The sequence below is a fragment of the Armigeres subalbatus genome, chromosome 2 (genome assembly GCF_024139115.2).
Source record: "Armigeres subalbatus isolate Guangzhou_Male chromosome 2, GZ_Asu_2, whole genome shotgun sequence".
NCBI lineage: Eukaryota > Metazoa > Arthropoda > Insecta > Diptera > Culicidae > Armigeres > Armigeres subalbatus.
Window position 1 is genome coordinate 113,409,486 of NC_085140.1, and position 24,955 is coordinate 113,434,440.

The 24,955-nt window shown below is 40.5% G+C and overlaps 1 protein-coding gene across 5 annotated transcripts in view; it reads left to right on the forward strand.

Annotated features, from left to right (window-relative positions):
- LOC134210687 (PR domain zinc finger protein 1) overlaps window positions 1–24,955 on the forward strand; it is a 199,601-nt gene that overhangs the window by 127,353 nt on the left and 47,293 nt on the right. The window contains exon 1 of one of the 5 annotated variants that reach the window (XM_062686889.1): window positions 14,277–15,451. The exons of the other annotated variants lie outside the window; for them this stretch is intronic. The gene's annotated coding sequence lies outside the window, so the exon portion shown is untranslated. Of the gene's footprint in view, window positions 1–14,276; window positions 15,452–24,955 lie in introns of those variants that run through there. 5 annotated transcript variants of the gene reach the window in all.

Below are 24,955 nucleotides of genomic sequence, written 5' to 3' on the forward strand. Positions count from 1 at the left end.
ATTGCTCCAATATTGTCCAAAGAATTATGGGTCCATAAAAAGAATAAATAATAGGAAAATGGTAAATATTACCGACTAAATGTCAAACATTGAAATGTCCCAAAGCCGACTACGATGAATTATTGGCAAAATAACATTGATATCATTGGTTTTTGAGCTTGTGCCAAAAAATAGAATAGAGGGTATTTCACCGTTTGTAAGTTTTTTTTGTAAGTAAGTTTCCGTTTGTTCAGGTGAACAATCTTCATTAGCTTCCGTACCCCTTTCTTCCACTGGTGATTGAACTTCCTCACGTCTGCTGAATTCCTCTAATTAGTTCATCCTCTTGTGGATTATTTATTCAAATTCAACCCAAAATCTATTGACTATTTATCCATTTTACTAAATAACCTATTCCTGACTGATATTCGCTTTCAATACTGGACTAAATTTTCATTCGACTAAATGGTCTTTCGACTAAGTGTCCTTTCGATTAACGCCACAACACACACCAGAATAGGTAGATCAACTAGGACAGTACTATAATGTAAAGTTATTGATAAGTTATATGTAAGAAAACTATGTATGTATCATTTGGAAACTATGTATTTCTGTTGATATTAAAAGATGAGGAGGTCTTGCGCCCATTTGAGAAAGATCACAAGAGCAGTTCTACTCAAATGGGCTTTTCCCTGCTCCAAATTAAGATAAAGATAAAGACTAAATGTGTTTTCGACTAAATATCCTTTTGACTAAATGACCGTTCGACTGAATGTCCATTCAACTTAATGTCCATTCGACCAAATGTCCATTCGACCAAATGTCCCTTCGACTAAATGGCATTCGAATAAATGTAATTCGACGTTTGGGTAGTCAAAACGACGTTAGCCGCTACTGTGGAAATGTTATCCATGGGTAGACGTTTTGAAAAGCCGCTGACTCTCCCTTCGATTTGAAATGTTGCTGAATCCCCCTTTAGAAGCGCTAAAAGAGGAAGCGGCTTCATTGCTGGCATGTACTCATAGTTGAGTCTTACATAATGGCGTTCAAATGGACTTTCGATGTTTTCAGCAAACGAAGATCTTCTGCCATCCATAGAGTTCAACAATCGCTTAGGTCAGTCCCATTTGGAACGTGTCTGTCGATGATATATCAAAATAAACCAAAACGTAAGAAAGAGTTAGCGTTGACGGGATGCAATAGACGATAGTCTAATTGAATAGGCAATCCACACTTCTAATGTCCCAGTCGTTGTTTTAAATTGTTTTGGTGTCATTTTCTGAGTTCCGGTTGCAACGTAAAACGTCATAACCTTCATCAACAAATGTCTTAACCTTAAGAAAAAGTTCGAGAATTGAACCAAGTTAGAACCATAAGAACCATGATATCTTAGCTATGATCGTTCATTCCACCAACGTTCTGGTAGTAGATCGTAACATTTGATTGAGTTCGTTGAATGATATCAGTTTTGGTAGTGCTGAAAGTAGCAACGCAAACAGGTGCAAAAGCGCTTGCTGATATGATACTTGCCGTTGTTAAACCAAACACAGGACCAAGACGACTGCAGATCGCTGGCGGCATTGAGTCGACTTTGTAGGGTCTAGCTACTGCCGTATTACTATTTCTCAGTAGACCTGCTGATAGTGATAATAAGCTATCGCTAGAGGTATTGTTGTTTTTCAGTCGGTAAGTTTCCTTTTGAATGTATATCTTTCGAAGTCCTATTTCCTTTGCACTTTCTCCCAGGATCGTCACCATTACTCTCTTTTATTATTGTTCAAAAGTACTTTATTATTGTTCGAAGTACTCTTCGCAATGCTGCTACCAGTATTGGAAAAGGTCATGATCGGTTATCCAAATGAAGTACTGATTAATAATTTCTGCATGAAAGCACTCAGAGAGCAATTTGTTCTTTGGAATTGAAGTTTCAAAATTATTTGAATATATGTAATCAAAAAAGCAGTGATGAACAATATAATTTGAATAATTTAAATATATTTTTTTAAGAAAATTATTTTGAGCTTTTTAGTCGAGTCAAGTACGAGACACTGAAGACGACCTTACTGTTGAGGTCGAAATACGTATCTGTCAAGATACAATTAAGTGGTGGAATTAAATGGGATTGTTCAAACTCGTCTTATGACAAGTATATTTTTTTGTTAAATATCTTGGCTGTGCATATGCACAGCACATGTTGCAAAATGGACAAATTGATATAAAATTTGCCAAAAAGAATCCACGTGTCTTGGAGGGACTCGAACCCTCAACCTCCTACTCTCGAGTCCCTCCAAGACACGTGGATTCTTTTTCGCAAATATCAATTTGTCCATTTCGAAACATATGCTGTGCATATGCATAGCCAAGATATTTATCTAACAAACGATTTTCATACTGTTGCCGAATAATATACAATTAATTTTAAATATATGTTGAAAATTACTTGAAAAAAGCATTTAAATAGAATGTGGGCAAAAAACTATGATTAGTCATAAATTAATCATATTTCTTCAAGTCATCGAGTTGTAAGTGTGTACCCATTTCTTATTGAAAATTAGGCTAATTGAACTTTGCGCTGAACAGTTACGCTGCTGCTTCAAGTTCATGTCAATAACTAGACAGTCGATGGTGAATGCATGTCGAATCAAATAAAATAGTTCGAGCTTATATTCCGAACTAGTATTGTTCTACTCGTGAATGATACATTTTCAAAAGCTGACATTATTGCAACATCGTTTATGTAAAGAGAATCAAATGTATGTTTCGGTATGTATGTTAATGTTGTTTTTGTTTCTCCAGTGTGACCCATTGTGCGCAGTAGAAAACCCTTTCCTCAAGCATCAATCCGTTCTGGTCAGTTCCGAACGTTCAGCATCAAGTAGCATCAACATCTCTCACACATCAAATCCCGAACGTCGATACTGCTCCGCTTCCGCCTCATTCGGATGATATCCATGATTGCGTCGTCCGTAAGTTCCAATTCGGGACCTACCTCAATTATGATATCGATTTTATCTATGCACCTTCGTCGGTGTGGTGCCTTGTGGGTGGATCGGGTGCGTTGGCGTTTGTTTGTGTGCGATGGTGCCTCTCGTTGCCATCTGGTGGTGAGCACCGGTAACCCAAAATGTAGGGAAAATCCTATAGAAACCAAATTGGATGCTGAGAGGGAATCAGCGAAAGTGTAAGTGCATTTTCCGCATTCGACTTCCGCAATGGTTTCACACTTGCGGTAGGGCCGCGATCAGATGCGGTATGACGCGTCTCCATCGGTATTAGAATCGCGGAAAAGATTTCTCAGATGGTGGAAAATTATTTCAGTTTCGAAACGAAGTTATAACGATGCAATCGAGAAAAATCAATACATTCCCATCGCACTGGCACTGACTGGTGTAACGTGGTGATGCTACCATCATCACACGATTACATGGGAAGCTGTGCGCGAAAGGGAGCACCGGAGACACTGCACTTTGCTTGGATCAAGTCGTCGTCGTCGTCACCAAGCGCTCTGAGGATGAGGAGAGCTCTTCCCGGCGGCAGCATGGTTTCCCGTTATTGCAAGGGATTTACTTTTACTTCCGGGGCGGGGATGCGCTTTTGCTTTCGGTTGTGTAATGGGGATAGTAATCGAAATGCGGAGCAAAACGAACAAAAAAATCAATGCAGCATCTGCACCACTCACTGTGGGTGGTTGGTGCTAGAAGATGGAAACTGAAAAAAAAATTGAATGCTTTGCAAATGGATTTGAAAATATTCATATTTTATCCATCGAATTGAATGCATTCGGTATACTTCAATTGTAATTTATGAAAATATGGAATATAGTAAACCATTAACGAAGGGTCACAATATGTGCATGATTTTGCTCTTTTTGAGACCATCTCAATAGCATTTATTGAACAGCTTTTGTAGGAAAACTTCCAAATATGTATTTACTTTTGAAGTTTTCAATAGGTTATTCTTTGAACTACAAAGCTTTGTGAATCAACTGGTTCTTGTGTTTATCATGTTTTGTTAGTTTTGAAGCATTTTCGTTTTTCAGCTCATAGGTATCCATTTCAATGTGAATCAGATTCTAAAAATGTTTAATTTGATTTAGGCGAGACAAAATTCTCCATCATCTAGGGTTTCATTAATTAAACTGTTTAGTGTTTGGTTCGAGTACGGTTTTCCAGATGTAATAATTTTCTGTGAAAGATCGGGACAAGGTTTGAAGAGATTTTCCACTCCAGGTTTAGGTTGGATCCCGGTGAACCCGATCATTTCTAAGCCAGATACTGATATTCAAGTAGAATTCAATATTCTACATCGTGGCTTAATTGTTTAAGTGAATTCGCAGCAAAGCCAATAAAAGATTTTTAAAATCAAAGAAGGATGAGTGATTTTGACAAATGAAATTTCAATCCAGTAATAGCATAAACTAGAGAAACAAGAGCCAACCGGAGGAGTACATCTTTTACCAAGAAAATTAAAAAATGTACCAATAAGCAATCCTATGACTGTCTTAAATGTTGGAATTGAAAATTACATAAAATGAATATCTATAATAGATGCATATTTATCCAAGGGGCCACTATGAAGCAAGTTTGATTCCGTTGCATGGGAATTGAGAAGTACTGCATTTTGTCGCAAATATGTTGCATATGTGTCAGATAGCAATGGAATCACAATTCTGGGTGACGTGTTACATTTTCACGAGCTCTAGCTTGGCTAAGGAGAAGCAGAAGACCGACTTCACCTTCAAGGGTTTTCGATTCATCTTTCAAAGAGCATTACTACGACTTCCGAGACGGCTTTCCACTTTTCCGTTAATTTTATCAATATCAAACCAAAATATTTCCATATGCATAGTCGTATAAAAAAACGAAAAAACTGTAATGTTTACATTTTGGCTTTCACGCACTTTCCAAATGTTGGTTCAGAGTTATCAACTACCACAGACTGTCCATGATCTCAGAGAGATGACGCAAAAGTTATTCAAAATTTCTGTTATTTCTACTTGCTATGGGCTACAGAGCACTATTTTGATGCAACGGAAGTCAAACAAACAATCTGGAACTGGTGATGGTTTTTTTTTGTCGAAATTCTGTTTGGCAATTTTCTCGCTGTCAAGGACAGCGTAATTTTGTACTGTGATAATAGTGTGGGTTATTTGGCATAACTTTGAGCAGTTCAAAATTGTGCAAACGGGTCGCCTAATATCGGACACATGGGTAGCATTTACGTCTCCCATAAACCGGGTTAATGTAAACTGTTTATAAAGGGGTCTCATAAATGTTTTCCTTATAATTGTCCCTCCGGAGTCCTCCTTAGCCTAGTGGTAAGATGCGTGGCTATAAAGCAAGATCATGCTGAGTTTGGCTGGGTTCGATTCCCGGTGCCGGTCTAGGCAATTTTCGGAGAAGGGTTGTTTGGCTGAAACCCATTCGGCCGAAAGTCATTTGGCCGAATGCCACTAGGCCGGACAAACCATTAGGCCGAAACCCATCTGGCGGAAAGGGTCATTTGGCCGAAAGGGTCGTTTGGCCGAAAGGATCATTTGGCCGAAAGGGTCGTTTGGACGGAAGGGTAATTTGGCTGAAAGGGTCATTAGGCCGAAAGGGTCATTTGGCCGAAAAGGTCATTTTACCAAAAGGATTTTTTTATCTTTATATAAGAGACTTGCAGCCCGAGGCTGGCTCGTCTCCAAAGATTTCCGAAAGGATCATTTGGCCGAAAGAGTCATTTGGCCGAAAGGGTCGTTTGGACGGAAGGGTAATTTGACCAAAAGAGTCATTTGATCGAAAGGGTCATTATACCGAAAGGGTCATTTGACCGAAAGGGTCATTTGGTCGAAATTGTCATATGGCCAAAAGGGTCGTTTGGATGAAAGAGTCATTTGGCCCAAAGGGTCATTTGGCCGAAAGAGTCATTTGGCCGAAACGGTCGTTTGGCCGAAAGGGTCGTTTGGCCGAAAGGGTCATTTGGCCGAAAGGGTCGTTTAGCCAACAGGGTCATTTGGCCGAAAGAGTCATTTGGCCGAATAGGTCATTGGGAAGGCGAGAAATTAGGTATGAGAAGAGAGACGTCTCACTTCTCACCCTTTATTTTTCTCTTCTCACTGTAAAAAGTGAGAAGCGCGAAAAGAGTAGTTAGACGTCTCGCTACCCACTTTGCACTACTCACTTTTCACAGTGAAAAGTGAGACTTGAGGAGTGAGAAGTGAGACCCAATTGCGTCATTATAGGCAGATTCAGCGTTTATCAAGAGAAAACGGTATCCACCATTGGCTTATTATTGGTAAAAGTGTACTTCGTAATCTTCGTGATCCTTACGTTCTCCAGTGCCTTGTTTTGGCAAATGCATTCTTTTTTAGGGCAGGAATAACATCCACCATTCCCGATTCCGGGCAGGTACATTCTTTTAAAGAATAAATCACATTAACCATTGCCTTATTCCGGAGATCACATTCATAAAACAAAAATACTATTTTCCGCGCAACTTTTAAGCGAAAAAACTGAACATCATTAAAAGTTTATAAGAGTTGACACTTTCCGTATTTAACTCATAGTTTCAGCACCTTTAAAAGTCAAGTGAGAAGTTAGGAGTGATAAATGAGGAGCAAGAAGTGAGAAATGAGACGTTTCACTTCTCACTTTTTACTTTTTATTTCTCGCTTTTAATGTTTCCCTTCACTGCAAAAAGTGAGAAATATGAAGTGAGAAGTGTTAAATGAGAAATAAAAAAGACAGAAACGTGCAGTGAAAAATGAAAAGTGATTCGTTTAACTTCTCGCTTCTTATTTCTCTCCAAGTATGTCGCATTACTCTTTTCTCACTAATCTTTTGATAGTTTTTTCACAATGAGAAGTCAGAAGTGAATAATGTGGAGTGAAATGTGATAAGTGAGACGTTTCACCTCTCGCTTCTTATTTCTCACTTATGTCTGCGTAGAGGGAGAAATACGAAGTAAGAAGCGCGAAGTAGGAAATAAGAAACTGAAAATATGCCCTTTAAAGTGATAATTGATTTGTCTCCACTTCTCACATCTCACTCCTTATTACTCACTTTTCACTGTTCATGGTGAAAAGACATAAAATAAGAAGTAAGAAGTGAGAAACGAAACGTCCCACTTTTCACTTCTCATTTCTCGTTTCCCTTCTCTAATTTCTCACTTTTCATTTCTTGCTTCTCATTTATCAATTAAGATTTATCACTTCCCACTTTTCACATACTCTATTGTTTGGCAAGGCGACATTTTTGGCCATATGACCTGTTGCGCATTATAATACGCGTCAAACACTACTAGAAAAAAATAAATATTTGTTTTATTCTATCAACTCTATGCGATTTGAACCTAACTGCTTTTAGATAGAACGCAAAACAGATCAACAGAACAAGAAATGAATTGTGATTATGAATTTAATTTATAACCATTAATAACTAACTACCTATCAACTAAAAAAAAATATTAAAACAATCAACAAGTTTTTTGTAAGACTTTCAGAGACGCATTTTTCGAATTTGTTGTTTAAACTTAAACATATTTCCTACCCTATGAAAATTAAAACCAATAGTTCGGCAGACAAAAAACAAAGCTGCTTCTTGGCGTCTATTGGGATTTATTTTCCAAGACAGAATATTTTCCGCATTTCCAAATTTCATTTTTAAGCGAGTTCAGTTTTCACAATTGGAATTCTGGAGGCAACTGATTCCGTAGCTAATTAATTTCTAATCCCTAGGTCCTTGACAAAACAGTAGAGTCGACATTTGTCTTCCATTGGCACGAAAGAAAAACTGATGTTCTCCCACACATTTTCCCACTGCATCAGAGGAAAATTGCGTTCTATTTTCGGGATTGTTAGTCTATTATCGACAAAATACCAGTACTGGAGTTTAACTGATGGCAAATTGTAATGTTCCTTCAAGTGTTTGGCTTCGTTAACCCATTCTTTCCATTAAATGAGAGCTTGTTCAAGCAGTGCAACGTTAACAAATAATCTTCGTTACTGTTTACATTTCCTGATGAATTATAGAGAATGTTTCTAATGAATAAGGCTTTGCATTTACTTTCTGTATCAACAAGTCTTCGCATCGCAAGAATAATTGATTTCGATCTACTTTGAAGATGTTACCTCCACATTAAAAACTATCAACTAGCGATTCAATTTTTCCTCATGTTATTAAGTATTGTTGTAATGTATTTTATTCAAATAATAAATATTTATTTAAAGTTTTGTAGCTGATCCCAGACATGTTTGTGTTATCCGCCTGCACTTTCCAAAATCACAAAATGACCCGTTCAGCAAACGACATTTGCGATCGTATGATCTCTTCAACTATATGACCTTCTCGACCAAACAGTATTTCCAACCGTGTGACCCATGTTATTTTCGGTCGAAAAACTCTTTCTGCAAAACGACCATTACGGCCAAACGACACTTCCGAATAAACATCAAATTCGGCCATATGACCTGTCTGGTCAAATGAAATTGTCGGCCAATTAAATCTTCCTGTCAAATGACCATTTCAGCTAAACGGCATTTTCGGATAGACTACCCACTCAGCCGAAGGTCATTGTCGGACGTATGACCGTTCGGCAAGCGACATTTTCAGCCATATAACCCGTTTGGCTGAATAAAATTTTCAGCAGAATAACCTTGCCTGTCAAACGTCTATTTCGGCCAAACGACATTTTCTGCCAAATGACATTTTTTGCCAAATAACCTAGTCGATCAAAAGTAATTTTCGGACGTATTAATCGTTCGGCAAAAAATCCTTTCTGTCAACCGATCGTTTTCGGCCAAATAACCAGTTTGGCCGGACAAAATTTTCGGCCGAATGTCCATTCCGGCCAGATGGATTTCGCTGACTGGGGTTTAATCACCGTGGAAATAGATGGATTTCGGCCTAGTGGTTTGTTGGGCCAAAGGGCACATTCGGCCAAACAGCTTGAATGACTTTCATGACATTGAGCTAAGTTGTAGGAAAATATACATTTGAAGACTAGGGAGAATTTAGCAAATCGACAAATTGAATAATTCTTGAAATTGCTAGAAATGGCAAAAAATTAGCAAATCAGTCTTGTTCCAGATTCTGGAAGTAAGGAGTGATTCGGTGAGATTGGAATAAAAAAAATAGACAAACTAATTATATTTAGTTGCTTGCCCCTGCTTTATGAAAATGCATCAGAATTTAAATGATTATTATGTTGCACCAAATTTGTGGATTTTCGAAACAAAATATACTCATCGCTTGTAGATTAATGTCACATTGGATGATTCTGAATAGCTCTCTATCGATGAAAAGCCTTGAAGTAAATGCTGAATGTAAAGAATATCATCAATCACATATAGCTGCCGATTGCCGAATTACAAGGAATGACACATTTAACAAACAAGTGTAAAATAAATGTAAATTATACGAAATAGGTACAATGCACAAGTAAGTCGGAAAATTGAATATTTTTGAGCAAGCCTGGCAATGAGCACAGTTAAATTGATTGAACAGGAGATTTGATATAAATCTGTTATTTTGACTATTATATTATCACCATTCTCCGAGTGGTGACGAATGTATGAAGTTGAAAATAAACATTAAGATAATTGCTTTTATGAAAATTTCCATTGTTCCACTTAATTTAACTGAGGACTTAATTTAAAACTGAGAGACTTAATTGTATCCAAATGGATTAGTTAGACAACCTACGACCTTTCCTTTAATTGGTAGAATTATTTAATAACAACATGCCTCATTGCGTCGTCTTTCATATTTCTAATCACTATTCTATTTTCTTCTCTTTCACAGGTAAGGCATGCGCTGTAATCCGGGAGCATCATTCTCAGTTACGAAACTGTGAGTAGAGTCCAAATAGTTTTATCTCCATCGTGTCAACTTAAGACGGAAGTGATCACTTGAAACTTGTCTGCTAATAAGTAAATGTTTGTCCGATCCAAACAAAGCCAGCACCCGCCCAGATATCTCTAACAGTAGCATCATAAAAGTGACAACCCCATCGTCTCGTCGATCCCCCTCACAAATCTGCCGTCATTTACCCCTTTTGTGCATGTGCATCACATGATCCGGGCAATTGCAGTTGCACTGTCCGGCGCGATCGCGCCAATACGACGACGACCGCGCAAAATATGGAAGTAATTAGGCACCTCGTCCACTCATTACCCTCCAATTAGTGGCGTTTATTTAGAATAACACTTTTCTGCCGCTTCTCTCTTACTCAACACAAATCGCAAAACAACGATCTTGACCCTCAATCCCCCTAGCCCGGTCCCGGGCCCCGAGCTCGCGCACGGTTGTTATGTAAATCCCGAGATCATCCCGAATCGATGCAACGACGACGACGGCGGCAGCGGCTACATGCGCCGCACTTACACAAACGGAGCGAACCCGGATCGATCAGTGGCGCGTGCGGAGACCGGAACACGCGCAAGCTCATGTCCATCCAAAGCTGGATTCCGAAGATTTAGTTCGCCCATGCGATGCAATTGTTTGACTGACGCGTGGGACTTCTTTACCAGAGGGAAGATTTTGGCAGACCCAAATTGTGGTGCGTCCCGGTTCCAAATTTGCGCCCCAAAGGTGATCACGTGAATCTTCCCGGAGAAACGTGACTGCAAATGGAGCGATGGTGGTTGCTTCCTTATTAGCCTGCCGCCAGCTCGAGTGCACTTGTTTGTCACTCGAGCAAGTAAATATAACTACCCATATGAAAGTGTAGGACTTATCTGAAGCTCTGCTGAATTGGAGGCAGGGTCGGCCACGAGTGCCATATGTTAGGGCATTTTGTTGATTCGAATTGTTAATTTTTAAATGTCTCGCATAAGTATGATTCTTTCGAATTCTAATATCAAAAAAATTGAGCCCCGCCTCTCAAGATTGCCCAAGAACTCGTTTCGGATTACGAAATATGCATTTCAAAGAAATTGTCCGACCCTGCTCAATCGCTGGCAAACAAAACTGACCGCGCCTGCGGATGCGATTCGGTGCGGAAAAGGCGCGCAATGCCGCGGGAAGCTGCTTCGCGTGCTAGTCTAGGGTTCCCAGCGGTGCAGCCGAAATCGGCGCAAGTCGTGCGCCAGCTGTTTGACCACCTCTGCAGCCGCCGCGCCGGTCGGTGCTCAGTTGATAACAGCGGCGCGTTACATCAACCGAATGCATCGGGCGGGGATTGTCATCGAAAGTGATGAACGTCGTCGTGAGGATGCCCTGTTTGAAGATGGTGCGCGGGATGGGGGGTTAGATTGAAGTGCATTGTTTGGATCCCGCTGCGCTGTTTTGCAATTTGTGGGACGCTAGTGGTAGTGACCGGTTTCGCTATCAGTTGAATTGGACTGGATGGCAATTTTTATTCAGAGCAAATGGAGCCGGGGTGGAGGGCGAACATTTAAAGCCACGTGCCGAGCTCCATTTCATAATATTGCAGCTAGAAGCGAGTAGTTCTATTTGAACAGCGCACCAATTGTTTGGTGTAATGAAACGAAATTGCTCGATTTGATGCATCTCAGCAGCAGCATTTTTGTGTACTTTAGTAAATCAAAACTAATCAAAGACATTTACGATGAAGTGCTTATTCAATAGTGGGTATTGCGTCCACAGAATCGAGATTGTGACATATTGAACTCTGAAGAGTCTTTCAGGCGAAAGTATATAAATATTGATTTTAATGATTTTAATTTCTTCAACCAAAGTAAACTTCAAAGAATGATTTTAAACAAAAATAAGTGGCGCGTGCATTGCCGAGTCAACGAAGCTCCGCATGATCAACTATGTTCGTGATTTGCGAGATTTGTATTTTGTCGAATGTATTTTCTAGGCGACCTTCATTTAATCATTATTTATTTAAGTAATATGTTTAAATAGGAATAATGAATTTTTACTCAAATTCATTTCAATCACAATGAATTTGATTTAATAGAGATCGTATGCGTGAATTCAGTTGGCAGTATCCTCTGCATTGAGAGCTTCTCAAAGAAGCATCCTTGAAACCTTACATCAGAAGCATCATTGGAAGCTTCCAAAACAATAATTCTTGAAAGCTCCTCAGAGAAGTGTCTTTAAGAACTTCACAGAGAAGCGTCCTTGGTAGCTTTAGCTTCTCAGAGAAGCGTCCTTGGAAGCTTCCCAGAGATGTTCTTCTTGGGAGCTTTTTAGGGAAGCGTCCTTGGGAGCTTTTCAGAGAAGCGTCAGAGATGCATCCTTAAGAGCTTTTTGGAGAAACGTTGTTAGGAGCTTTCCAGACAAGCATCCTTGAGAGCTTTTCAGAAAAACGTTCTTGGGAGCTTTTCATAGAAGCGTCCTTGGGAGCTTTTCAGAGAAGCTTCCCTCAGAGCTTTTCGTAGATGCGTCCTTGAGAGCTTGAGAGATTCCCAGAGAAGTGTCCTTGGAAGCGTATCAGAGAAGCTTCCTTGGGAGCTTTCCAAAGAATCGTCCTTGGGAACTTCTTAGATAAACGTTCTTGGAAGCTTTTCAGTCAAGCGGTCTTGGAAATTTCTCAGAAAAACGTTCTTAGGAGCTTTTAAGGTATGCGTCCTTGGGGACTAAAATAAAAACTCCCCCTAAAAAATTGGGAAATTGCCAATAAAGGAATTAGGTTATGAGCAATAAATAAATAAGATGCGATCCTGAGAGCTTCATAGAGAAGCGTCCTTGGAAGTTTTCTTGAAAAGCGTCCTTGGGAGCTTCTCAGAGAAACGATATTACGAGCATTTCATAGGTGCGTCCTTGGGAGCTCTCTAGCCAAGCATCCTTGGGAGTTTTTCGGAGAAGCTCCATTGGGACATTTTCAGAAAAGCTTTCTCGGGAGCTTTTCAGAGATGCGTTCTTGAGAGCATCCCAGTAAAGAGTCCTTGGGAGCTCCCCAGAGAAAGCATCCTTGGAAGCTTTTTAGAGAAACATTCTTGGAGCTTACCAGAGAAGCGTCCTTGAGAGCTTCTCAGAGAAACGTTCTTGGGAGCTTCCCAGAAAAGCGTCCTTAGGAGATTTTCAGAGAAGCGTCCTTGTGAGCTTCTCAGAGAAAAGTTCTTTGACGTTCCTGGGAGCTTTTCAGAGCAGCGTCCTTGGGAGCTTCCCGGAGAAGCGTCATTGGAAGCTTATCAGAGAAGCTTCCTTGGGAGCTTTTCAGAGAAGCTTTCTCGAGAGCTTTTCAGAGATGCGTTCTTGAGAGCATCCCAGTAAAGAGTCCTTGGGAGCTTCCCAGAGAAGCGTTCTTGGGAGTTTTCAAAAAAGCATCCTTGGAGCTATCCAGAGAATCGTCCTTGGGACCTCCTCAGAGAAGCAACCTTGGAAGCTTTTCAGAGAAACATTCTTGAGAACTTTCCAGCCAAGCGTCCTTGGGAGCTTTTCAGATAAACATTCTTGGAGCTTTGCAGAGAAGAATCTTAGGGAGCTTTCCTTGGCAGCTTCCCAGAGAAATGTTCCTGAGAACTTTTCAGAGTAGCGTCCTTGTGAGCTTCCCGGAGAAGCGTTCTTGAGAGTTTCTCAGAAAAGCGTCCTTGGAAGCTCCTCAGAGAAGTATCTTTGCGAGCTTTCCAGAAAAGTATCCTTGGGAGCTTCTCAGAGAAACGTTCTTGGGAGCTTTTTAGAGAAGCGTCTTTGGGAGCTTTTCAGAGAAGCTTCTTGAGAGCTTCCCAAAAAAGCGTCCTTGGGAGCTTCCCAGAGAAGCGTCCTTGAGAGCTTCCCAGAAAAGCGTCCTTGGAGGCTTTTTCTAAGATGCGTCCTCGGAAGCTTTCAGAGAAGTGTCCTTAGGAGATTTTCAGAGAAGCGTCCTTGCCAGCTTCTCAGAGAAGTGTTCTTGAGAAGCACCCTTGAGAACTTTTCAGGCAAGCGTCCTTGAGAGCTTTCCAGAAAAGCGTCCTAGGAGCTTTCCATTGAAGCGTCCTAAGGAGGTTTTCAGAGAAGCTTCCTTGAAAGCTTCTCATTGAAGTGTCATTAAGGGCTCATGATCATTGATAATCGCTCCATCTTCTGTTCTGGGATAAAATAATTTATAAAATCGACAATGCTTCCTGAATTTCTCAAAGTAGCTTTTCGCAATTCTACATTTTCAATATTTTTCTCGAATTGACCCGCCGTAAATAGCAAAACACCCTACCCCAAGCATGATTTCCAACCTTTCCCCCAATAAATCCCCTTCTCGCCGTTAATTTATTAGCGTACTTCTCCTGTTATCATTCCCAGTTGTAAACCCACTTCACCTACTAGTGAACTGTATATTCCTGTAAACAAAGCACTATGTCTATTTACCGCGCCGACAGCGAAACCCTTCGTAGTCGATCATCGCCGCTGATAGTGGACACAGACCACCTCGCAATGCCGTGCCTAGGACTTCGGTATTTTCCAGTTTCAGTCCACAGAACCAAACGGTCGGTCGGTCGGCAGCTCTCGTCGTCGGTGCGAAGAAAAGTGAAACTGCCTGTGCAGTCCTGCATCTTTGCACTGCCCGCGCCCCGAGTCCCCTCGCCACTCACTCGGGCAGCACACCTTGGGGGGATGATGGAAATTTTCCATGTCAACCGGAAGAAACTGGCACGCGCAGAGTCTTCCTCGTTGTTCGTAGCTCGGTGTTGAAGTTCAAACACAACCAAGACTGCTGCTGTGTGACATTCGTAGTCGCGAAAGATGGCCGCCATTGCGGTCACATTTAGGAACTGGTGCTCGCACATTCGAGCCCCCTCTTCGCGCGCGCTCGTCCCTAAACCTATATCGCACTACTAGAACGACTGTGAACTGTGGGTAGATCTAGCTAGAGCTAGCTTTTCGGTGATGGTGGTGGTGAAAAATTGTGCAATATTTTCCTCCCCGTTGTTGGCCTGATTCGAGCGTCGTGAGCGAGTTCCTGCTCAGTTTCAAGGAAGACCGCGACCGTGAAAGAGTTGAATCGCATCGCGATCGCACACAGGGACGTGTTCCGCCCACCCGCATTATTTTTTTTCGGATACCATCGGTCCTACGTTATATGGTGCGGGGGTCCTTCCTGTACCGAAATTTTTAAACCCTATTGAGAGACGATTCCCATCGAGAGAGCACCCAGGACATGTCATCACGGTTCTCAATGAAGAAGCATCATCGCCACCGTTCCGCACAAAGAAGATCTTCCACGGCTGTCATCATCGGCACCGTCATCATAGTGCAACGGTTATAGTAGTGAAAAGGAAATCCTCAATGAACCATTTTTAGAAATTGTGAAACAGTGCAGTGTAGCCGCCCCGATCCCAGTGCAATTCGTTCCAAACGTAGAGTGGAAGTGCTGCAGCAGAAACAGCAGCGCCGGGACTCGATTGAAATAGAGTCCCTATTTTAAGCCGCCCCCATCTTGGTCCTCTTTGTGACCGACTGTAGTGAAAGTTCATACGAGTGAGAAAAGGTGGTGGAATTCCGCCCTCGGATTCCAACCGTCCAACCAGAACCGGAAACACGGTCGAGAGTGAGAGTGCGGGATTTGCTTCAGGGGAGACATCAATTAGTCAACTAGAATCCAAAGCGTAAGTCCTTAAACAAGCGGATATTCAACGCCCAGTTCATTCTTTTCGTCACAAGCGAAACTAATCGACGCCACCGAAAATGGCCATAAAAGTGCAACTGCATCCCCCATTTTCCCACAAAGCGGCATCGCCTCCATCGACCGCGCCAACTTCCCCGAATTTCAAGGTTAGTGGAGCAGTCGGCAAATTCGCTTCCCACCCACCCACGCATGGCACACAAACTCCCATACTCCCGGCAGCCAGGCAGTGTGGCACAATGCACTGCACATACACAGCAGCAGCAGCGCTGACGTTGTTTGTTGGCGGTGGCGGCCGGCGGGTGGTCGGGTGGGCGCCCACACTCCTCCGACTACTATACAAAGCGGCGGCAGCGAAACTATGGAAAACCTTTTTCATGCGCAATCCCCCTTGCTGTCGCACTCGGTTTGCAGTTGCACTCGGCTGCAGTGGTTTTAGTGGAGATGGATGCGCTCGTTTCTGTGAAAATTTTGTTCGAATCGTGAGCGAGAGACGGCGCCCCGGCAAGAGAAACTATTATCTACCGTCGAGTGGTGTGGCGTTGGTCAACGCGATAACCAAGCATCGCAGGATAGGAATCGTTAATTGAGGCAGAATCAATCGTTTGATATTTTGATTGAAGTTCCGAATAGACTCATATTTAGAATAGCTACTCATTTCTATATGAAGACTTGACTGAAGTATTCCATAAAAATGTTTCGCATGCTTCTGAACTGTAATGATTTGATATCTAATTTTGGACATGTTAGATTGTGAAAATAAATGGAAACCCTCTGGGTCTTTAGTTGAAGATGATTAGAATGAAAACTCAAAGAAATGGTTGATCAAAAGTGCTGTTCAAAATTTGAAATAAAGCGTTCGTACTTTGAGTCAATTCGCACATCGTATTCAGGTTTTGTTGAGACAAAGTTTAGCCAAATAAAATCATGTAGATTCGATCATAGTAATAACTGACTGTTTTTACGCTTCTCTGAAAGTTTTATCCTTTTGATTTTGAGTGGAGTCAATTGATCTTCCGAAATATTATGATTTATGTGATACAAATAATTTTTAATTAAATTTAAAAGTTACGACGATACAAAGATAGCGTGAAACTCATTAATCTTACGAATTTACTTGAACAATTATTATGCTTTTCCTCAAAAATTCCTATTAATTTGGCCGGAAAAAGCTTCAGAATTACTGGAGAGTATTCTATAGATTTTTTTTTCATGAATTCCAACAGAAATTCTTCAAAGTTTGTATGTGAGTTTATGTATTCAATAATTTATTTATTTACCTTATTCAATATTTGTTTGTTGCACAAATTGTAACTTGAAGTAGTGATTTTAATCTATTCTTTAACATTGTTCTGGAAATATTAAAATAGAAGATATTTTTAAATCGATAGAAAGTCTACAACAACTGAGCAGAGGACACTCGGCCATACCAGGTGCGATGTGTCGGGATGTAGGGTGTGGACTCCACTCATGCTGTCATCCTGTTGTATCCACTACTTGAAGGAATAGAGATCAAATTAAAATCAGTTCTACAGTCTACCGTAAGTATGAGGTATGTCTGTTGGCATCTCAAAGGCTCCTACACTCAGCGAACTTCCATGTCGAAAGGCATAAGTGGCAGCAAGCACAGTAGGAACGACGACACTTCGACGACGGCTTCGGTACAGAAAAAGTGCAAAGCGCTCCGCGCCTTGAAGAGGGCCAAGCTCCGGTTTCCACCTGGCAGCTCCGAACTAGCCAACATCATTGCCTCGAATGTCGGAACAAATGCCGGTAAACTACACGGGAGGCAAAGGAGTAGTTAAGGGTCGGTTTCCTGGGTGGAACCAGCAGCATCCAATCGACGACAGATCTGTAGAGCTGCAGGCAAGGAAAGCGGCGATCGAAAAGCATCAGCCTTAAAACCGACACTGTGAAATGGCATAGTCAAAAATGACTTGGCTGAGCCTCCACCCTTCTACTGGAACTACCTCGAACACTTCCGGAAAAATTCGGCTCCGGCATCCAAGGCCCTCACGCTTCAATTACCCTCTGGCAACAACACGATACTTTCGCATTATCCTAGCTCGATTTCGCTCTGGTATAGGGAATCCCTGGCAGAAGCCGTGAACAGAATAACAAAACATGATATGGACTTGATTGATATAAGAGATAAAAGAACAGGCAACAATATCAAAAATTTGCACCGAAATATCATTTAAATATCAAGATATGCTATGGATAAGAACAAACTAATGGCACATGATATTGATCACTTCTTACAAATAGCATAACTAGATATCTTTTTGATATTTTAGTGCAAAATATTGATATTTTTGTCTGATCTTTTATCTCTTATATCAATCATGTCCATATCTCATTTTGCTATCTTATCAACATTTGATATTACAGTCCCTTCCCGATTTTGACAACACGACCGGATTTCTATGTTGCCAAAATGGGGATGTTGCCAAAAACGGGAAAAAAATTTCATACAAAATTTCAATTTTTTTTGTTTGCATGATTGAAGCTAAATACTTAGAATATGTACTAAAAAGTATGTGGAGTATGTTTAAGTGATGTACGTGCATCATAATTGACATTTTTACGATTATTTATAACTCGGAGATTGTAGTTCAAACAAAATTGAAACAAACTCAAGAATGGTAATCAAACGATAATGTAACTAATTAGCCAATTTCATAATACAAATTCAATAATAAATAATATTTGAAATTAACAATAGCGTTGGCCACGTCCTTACAAAAAATTGTAGTGATAAAAAAGGTTTCTATTGTAGTCCATTGAAGTACTGATTTCAATCTGACATCTCATATAAATTAAAGTCCACTAAAAATGCTTGTTTTTATCATAATTCACTATATAAATCAAATAGCGATCCGCCGGATATAAGATGACTAAATGTGCTACAAATTTCTGATTCTTATATAATGAATTTTGATGGAGGCAAACATTCTTGTGGTCGGTGCGATTAAGAGTAAAGTTCAGTGCACAATTTTCGCTGACATTATGGAAAAAATAAACGCAAGACATAAGTCGTTCCAGTGTTTTAGAAGCGTATCCAATGTAGTGTGACTATGGGTTAACTACACTCGACTCACTAAAACCAAATCCCTTTGCACTAGTCGGTCTCCTAGCACTCAACCCAGGAATATTTCAGGCGGCAATGATTGATCCATGAGCACTATGTGCACCTCGTACTACGAGTGATAGTGTGGCTAAGTGGAATATGGAAGACGGACAAACTGGTGCTCGCTGCAGGTCATCGCACTCCAGTTCTCCATGCACTACTTTCATTATTATAACTTTGAAAAGATGGAAGAATCCTACATCAGACTGAAGAGGGAAGCAAAGCAGATCACACTAGTGATTAGCACGTTGAAGACTAAGTAGACTCAAGAGAAGACCACGGCTATTCAACACGAGCTTGTATCAATGGCGACAAAATCAAGGTGGATGAAGAATTCGTGTACTTGGGCTCAGTACACAAATTCGGAGACGCAACGTGGCAGGAAAGCGTACGTACTTTGGACTCCAAAAACGCTCCGATCGAAAAGAGTTCGCTGCCGTACCGAACAGACTCCCTCATTAAACCGGTGGCGGTAGTCCTCCTTGGACACGAGATCTGGACAATGCTTGTGGAGGACCAACGTGCACTTGGAGTAAAAATGGTTCTCTACAACGATCCGACAGGCACAAGAAGGCGAGGTGTGCAGCGATCAGGTAGAAGATGATTTACGGATCCTCCGTAGACTGCGTGTCTGGTAACGTACAGCAGTGGACGGAGACGACTGTTATGTACCACAGAGGCCACTCCGGCTGAATAATAATAATTAAACCACATGTGACGCATCACTCGCCTATCGAAACAGCTAGAATTACACCAGCAATCTCATGGAAACTTCACAGGAGGTACTCCACTTCTGATACTTCGCCATCACAAACAGAACACTCGAGAGCAGGCATTGGAAGTGTGAATGAGCATTAATCTATTGCAATTTATGCTACATCCATAGCTAATAAGTTAACTGCCTCACTCAGGTGGAAGCCAAACAACGAGTATGAGCGATCGTTGCTGTGATAAACAATGAGCAACACCGTCTAACTAGCCAAGCCGTTTCCAATTTCAAAGATCTTAGGAAGCTCATAACTTGCCCCGCGGCAGAGCATCAAGTTGGCTTAGATTAACCCGATTTTTTCTCATGATCTGATTTAAGTCAGTGCCTGCTCGAGAGCCTTACGGTTACATGTTACCAAACTCTTACCATTACTGTTGAACTGTTGGCAAACATGCTGGAATCAAAAGGCTCATTATGCAATTGACACATCAGGAAACTAGAAAAGCCAACAGTGTTCTGATATTATTCGCTAGACAAATTTGCGTCAATTTTAAACAATAGTAGTCTTTGAAATAAAATTGTTGCTTATTTTCTATACGGAAATGCAGCAGAAAGACGAATAAAATGATAAAATGACAGTTTCTCGACTGATACCAGAAAAGAGACGCATAATGAGCATAACGACTTGATGGCAATACAGCGTATTTAGAAAATTGAATGTGCCCATCACTAGCAATTAAACCTACTGGGGTTCCTTGTTCCTGGATCACTCATGCAGTATCGGTTGCATTGTGATGTAAACAGCGGGCTTCTCCTTATAGGTGTAGCACTATGTACAACGGTGTGAGTCAGCCAAAAAATACGACATTCTACGGTAGGCTGGTTAGATTAGGGTAGTGTGAATAGGGACATGGACAACGTGAATAAAAAGAGCAGAAACATTTCAATAGACATTGTTTGCAATGAGCGGTGATACGAGTGGTGGTTCATTATTTCAGTGAAAGTGCCCACCAAAGTTCCAAAGAGCCCATAATACGCATATAAACCTTAATGACATTCACTTTTGGTTTTGTTTATCCTATTACATATTAATAAAAGATTTTAGCTCTAAAAAACAATAAAAAAATATTTTCCGGATTGTTGCCAAAATCGGGAAGAAAATGTTGCCAAAACGGGTGTTGCCAATATCGGGGGTAGACAAAAACGGGTGTTGCCAAAATCGGGATGGGACTGTATTAAGATATTTTCGTCTACTCGGGATAAAACACAGGCCCGGACGATATTGGTTATCCTTTGGTGAAAAATCGGCCAACTATAGGGGAAAGGATCCTCCTGGAGGGGGTTAATATGTCAGTCAAAACAGCTTCAACTTGGCCCAGTGACGTTGGCAGCAACCGGCCAATCGCCCTCACCAAAACGACCACGTTGGTGATGGCGCGCATGGTCAACAGGCGACTCACCGGCAGTCAAGCATTTCGCTTGGTCCGCAGAAAATTACGTACTTAGCATCGCTCAACCAGAATTCGGCAGATGCGAAAAACACTGATTATCATGTGGAGCCTCTACAGATATATCCAGAGCAAACAAATTGACCCGCCGTGCAAAAAATGTAGCATTGGGGATTTTTTGGTAACCTACTTAACTAGGAGCATAAAGATCAAACACGGCCCAGAAGAAGGTCCCTCAGGGCTCGTTTTTACGCTTTTCCTGATCACGGTGGAGGACGTGTTTGAAAGACTATCAAGAGGTATTTTCATCCTAGTATATGCTGATGATGATGATTGCGTCCGGCAAGTACCCAAAACTGATGAGCAACAACATCTTGTTTGCTGTGAAAAATGCGTTCTGACAAACATTTGAGACAACTGTTCAAATGCATGCTTCCATGTCAGCTTATTTCTCCCTCCAAAAACACCATTAGGCTGCTCGGTGTAACATTTCTCCAGCTGGGTCAGAAAAAAAATGCAAGCATGTCAAAAAGCAAGTATCAGTCGCCAGCGCACAAGAAGTATTCGTCCTACACGACTGAGAGTAGCCAACGCGATTATCAACAGCCGTATTTTTCACCGCCTCAACCTACCGAGTATTTATTTCAACGTAATCCTGAACCCCTGGCTCCCACATACAACCGGACGGCGCAGATTGTTCCCAGACACCTGCCGTCAAAGCAGGCGTTGCCTGCGCTTAGGTGGACGTGTTTTCCTTTTGACATAAGGCCACCGCACACGGCATACAAAAAACAAGGCAGGCTCATCACGAATGTAACATTCAGTTTGAATGTAAACATGTGACGTCACTGCTATCTTCGCACAAGCTGGACCGAGACGATGCTATACGGTCGCAGCATGCTTACTTTTGTACTCCAACATGTGGCGATAAAATATGCGTCACATTCGAAGTGTCATTTTTCTAACGAGCCTACCTTGTTTTCTGTATACCGTGGCCACCGCCAATCTCTGCCAAACAACCATCGGGTGGCATCAGCAAGAAGCGTCTTCCCAGGGTAGCTGGCCTCCACCGCTTATATAGGACCGAGAAGCTGGTGGAAGACGGTTTAAAAACCGACCTCACGTTGATGAACTGCCTCCGGAAAATAAAATAAAAACCCATGCCAACTGAAAGCAGTATCGGAGATCCACTTTACTGACGGGTCCAAGGCGGGACACATGATAGGCCTCCGAAAAAAACGTTGACCAATAGTACCACCTATCAAACTATCGAATCAGCTTTGAACACCACCCTCGCCCTTATGTGGGTACATGGCCACGGTCGATGAACTTCGGCCCTTTTATCAGCCAGGAAATGCCCGTCGATGACGTAAAAATGTGAATAGAAAATGGCATCGCAACAAGAGATTCTGAAGAATGATTGAGAACTCTAACCTCCCAGGAGAGTGAGAGAGCTGATACGCCCGCGAGCAGATTTTATTGACTCAACTTCAAACGGGGCACAAACGCCACCCAAAAGTTTATTGGTATCAACCACCCTCTCAACTGCAAAGCCTGTAATCGTCCTCGAACTGTCAATCACAAAATTACTTCTTGTCCCGTATTAAATGATGCTAATCACCCATGTGAAGGACGTTCGACTCTTCGATAAAGTATGATGATCCTCTAATGGAAAGGGACGAAACCTCTGAATCCGTAAAACAATGAACCCCAAACTATAGATCCTGGCTAAGCATTAAGGACTTCAATAAAATTCTCGAAAACACTGCCCAATTTGAAAGCTATTGATTGTATACTTTTGTGACAGGAACACTTATTGGACGCCTCTATACAGTAATTTTCCATTTTTGTCATACTTGTCATTATTGCCATTGTATCAGTTTACAACCCGGAAGAGGCCGTAGGCTTCGTGGAAGACCGCCTAAACCAGAGGTTCCCAAACTTTTTGGATATGCGACCCACCTAGTAGAATCCCATATTGCTTGCGACCCACCAGGTACCAAATGCCTTTATTTTTAGAAAGTGAATAAAATTGAATTTGCGTTAGATTGCTGAAATTGTTTCATACCTCTTCATTGTACATATTTGCTAAAATCTCAGTAATTTTATATTCTATTCGGAATAGATTTAAATTGGATTTGAGTTGGGTTTGTATTGGATTGAATTTGAATTGGATTTGGATTCGATTTACATTCGATTTGGAGTTGGCTTTGGATCTAATTTAAATTGGAATTGGATTAGATTTAGACTGAATTTGAATTGGTTTTGGATTGGATTTGTATTAGATTTGGATTGGATTTAGATCAGATTTGAATTGGATTTGGATTAGATTTGGATTGGATTAAAATCGGATTTGAATTTAATTTGAAATGGATTTGGATTGGATTTACATTCGATTTGGATTCCGATTTGGATTGAATTTGGAATGATTTGGATTAGATTTGGATTGAATTTAGATCAGATTCGGATTGGATTGAGATTAAATTTGGAATGGATTTGGATTTGGTTTAGAATTGGATGGAGATTGAATTTGGAATGGATTTTGGTTTGGGTTGAAATTGAATTTGATTTACATTCGATTTGGATTTAGATTCAATTTGAATCGGATTTGGATTAGATATGGATTGATTTTGGATTTGGAATGGATTTTGATTGGATTAAAGTTGGATTTGAACTGGATTTACATCCGATTTGGATGTGTATTTGGATTGAATTTGAATTTGATTTAGTTTTAGATTGGTGTTGAAATGAATTTCGATTGGACTTGGATTGGATTTGAATTGGATATGGATTGGATTTGCATCGGATTTAGAATGGATTTGGATTGGATTAAGGTTGGATTTGGATTGTAGTAGGACAAGATTAGGATTGGAGTTGAGTAAAATTTTGGTTGTATTGTGTTTGCAAAATCTCTGCAACTTTTTTATTCTATTTCTGAGTGTTTGCTTCTGTCCAGCATTCATAACTTCATCTTTTTCGGATAACGAAAAAAGGCCATTGACTTCGTAAAATTGGTTGTACTCTAGTCACCAATTAATTCCGTAGATCCATATCTAATTCCTTGAATAGATTTGTGGTACAAAATAGGATTAAAAGTATGAATCAAAATTAGTCTTTCGCGACCCACCAATGATCGATCCACGACCCCCCTTGGGGTCGCTACTCACAGTTTGGGAACCCATGCCATACACGATAGCTTTTTGCAATTGAAGAGGACCTGAGGGCGTTCAACGTTCAGAGCGATTAGAAGCTATTGGCCCAGGGTTGAGTTCAGTGGAGAAGGATACTTCATTCGGCGTAGGTTCATCGAGGAAGAGCTGTAGCATCCCCCATCAAAGCATCAAAGCATAGCCACACTTTAAAGAATGTCTCAGACTGTAAGTCTTGATATTACAATTAAGAAAAAAAAAAATAGGTAGAACTGGACGCACATGATCCCTATTTTTTGTTTCGGATATTTCTATAGACAAAACGTCGGAAGACAAAAAGTCGAAGGGACAAATGGTCGAAACCCGGGTAGAAGAAAACAGCAAAATAATAACAAATTTTACTATTAATATATGAATGACTAAATAGCACAATCTGCTATTAGTTTGTTTGATATAGTTGCTAAAATAGCAAAAATAATAACAGACATTGCTCTAGCAAATAACTCATAAATAACTCATTTTGCTATTATAATAACAAACCAATAGCAAAATATTTGAAGAAAAGAAAATATCAAAATCAGTTATTATTGGTATGTTGAAAATGCAGATGATAAATGAATAACGAACTTTGCTATGATTGCAAAATATGTTCTTCATTTGTTTTTCTGCTCCTTCTTACAATAACATATAAATAACTAATTTTACTATTATAACAAAACTTGATGTTGGGATGTTATTTTATGTTATTTATGAATAACATAAGTATAACTAAATCTGATATCATAGCAAATTTTGTTATTATTATGTTATTTGTTTGTTATTCACCTCTAGCCGGGAAAGGACAATAGGTCGAGAGAGACATAAATTTGAAATTGATAAGAAACTGAAACGGAGAGAATCAATCTCGCACCAGAGTTGATCTACACTGTAAGAAAAAACTCTGCTCTTTTGTTTTTACAATTTTTAACAATTAAATAAAATTAATTATTGGCACTCATTGGATGAATTTTATTTGATTGTTAAAATAGTGAAAAATAAAAGAGAATTTTTG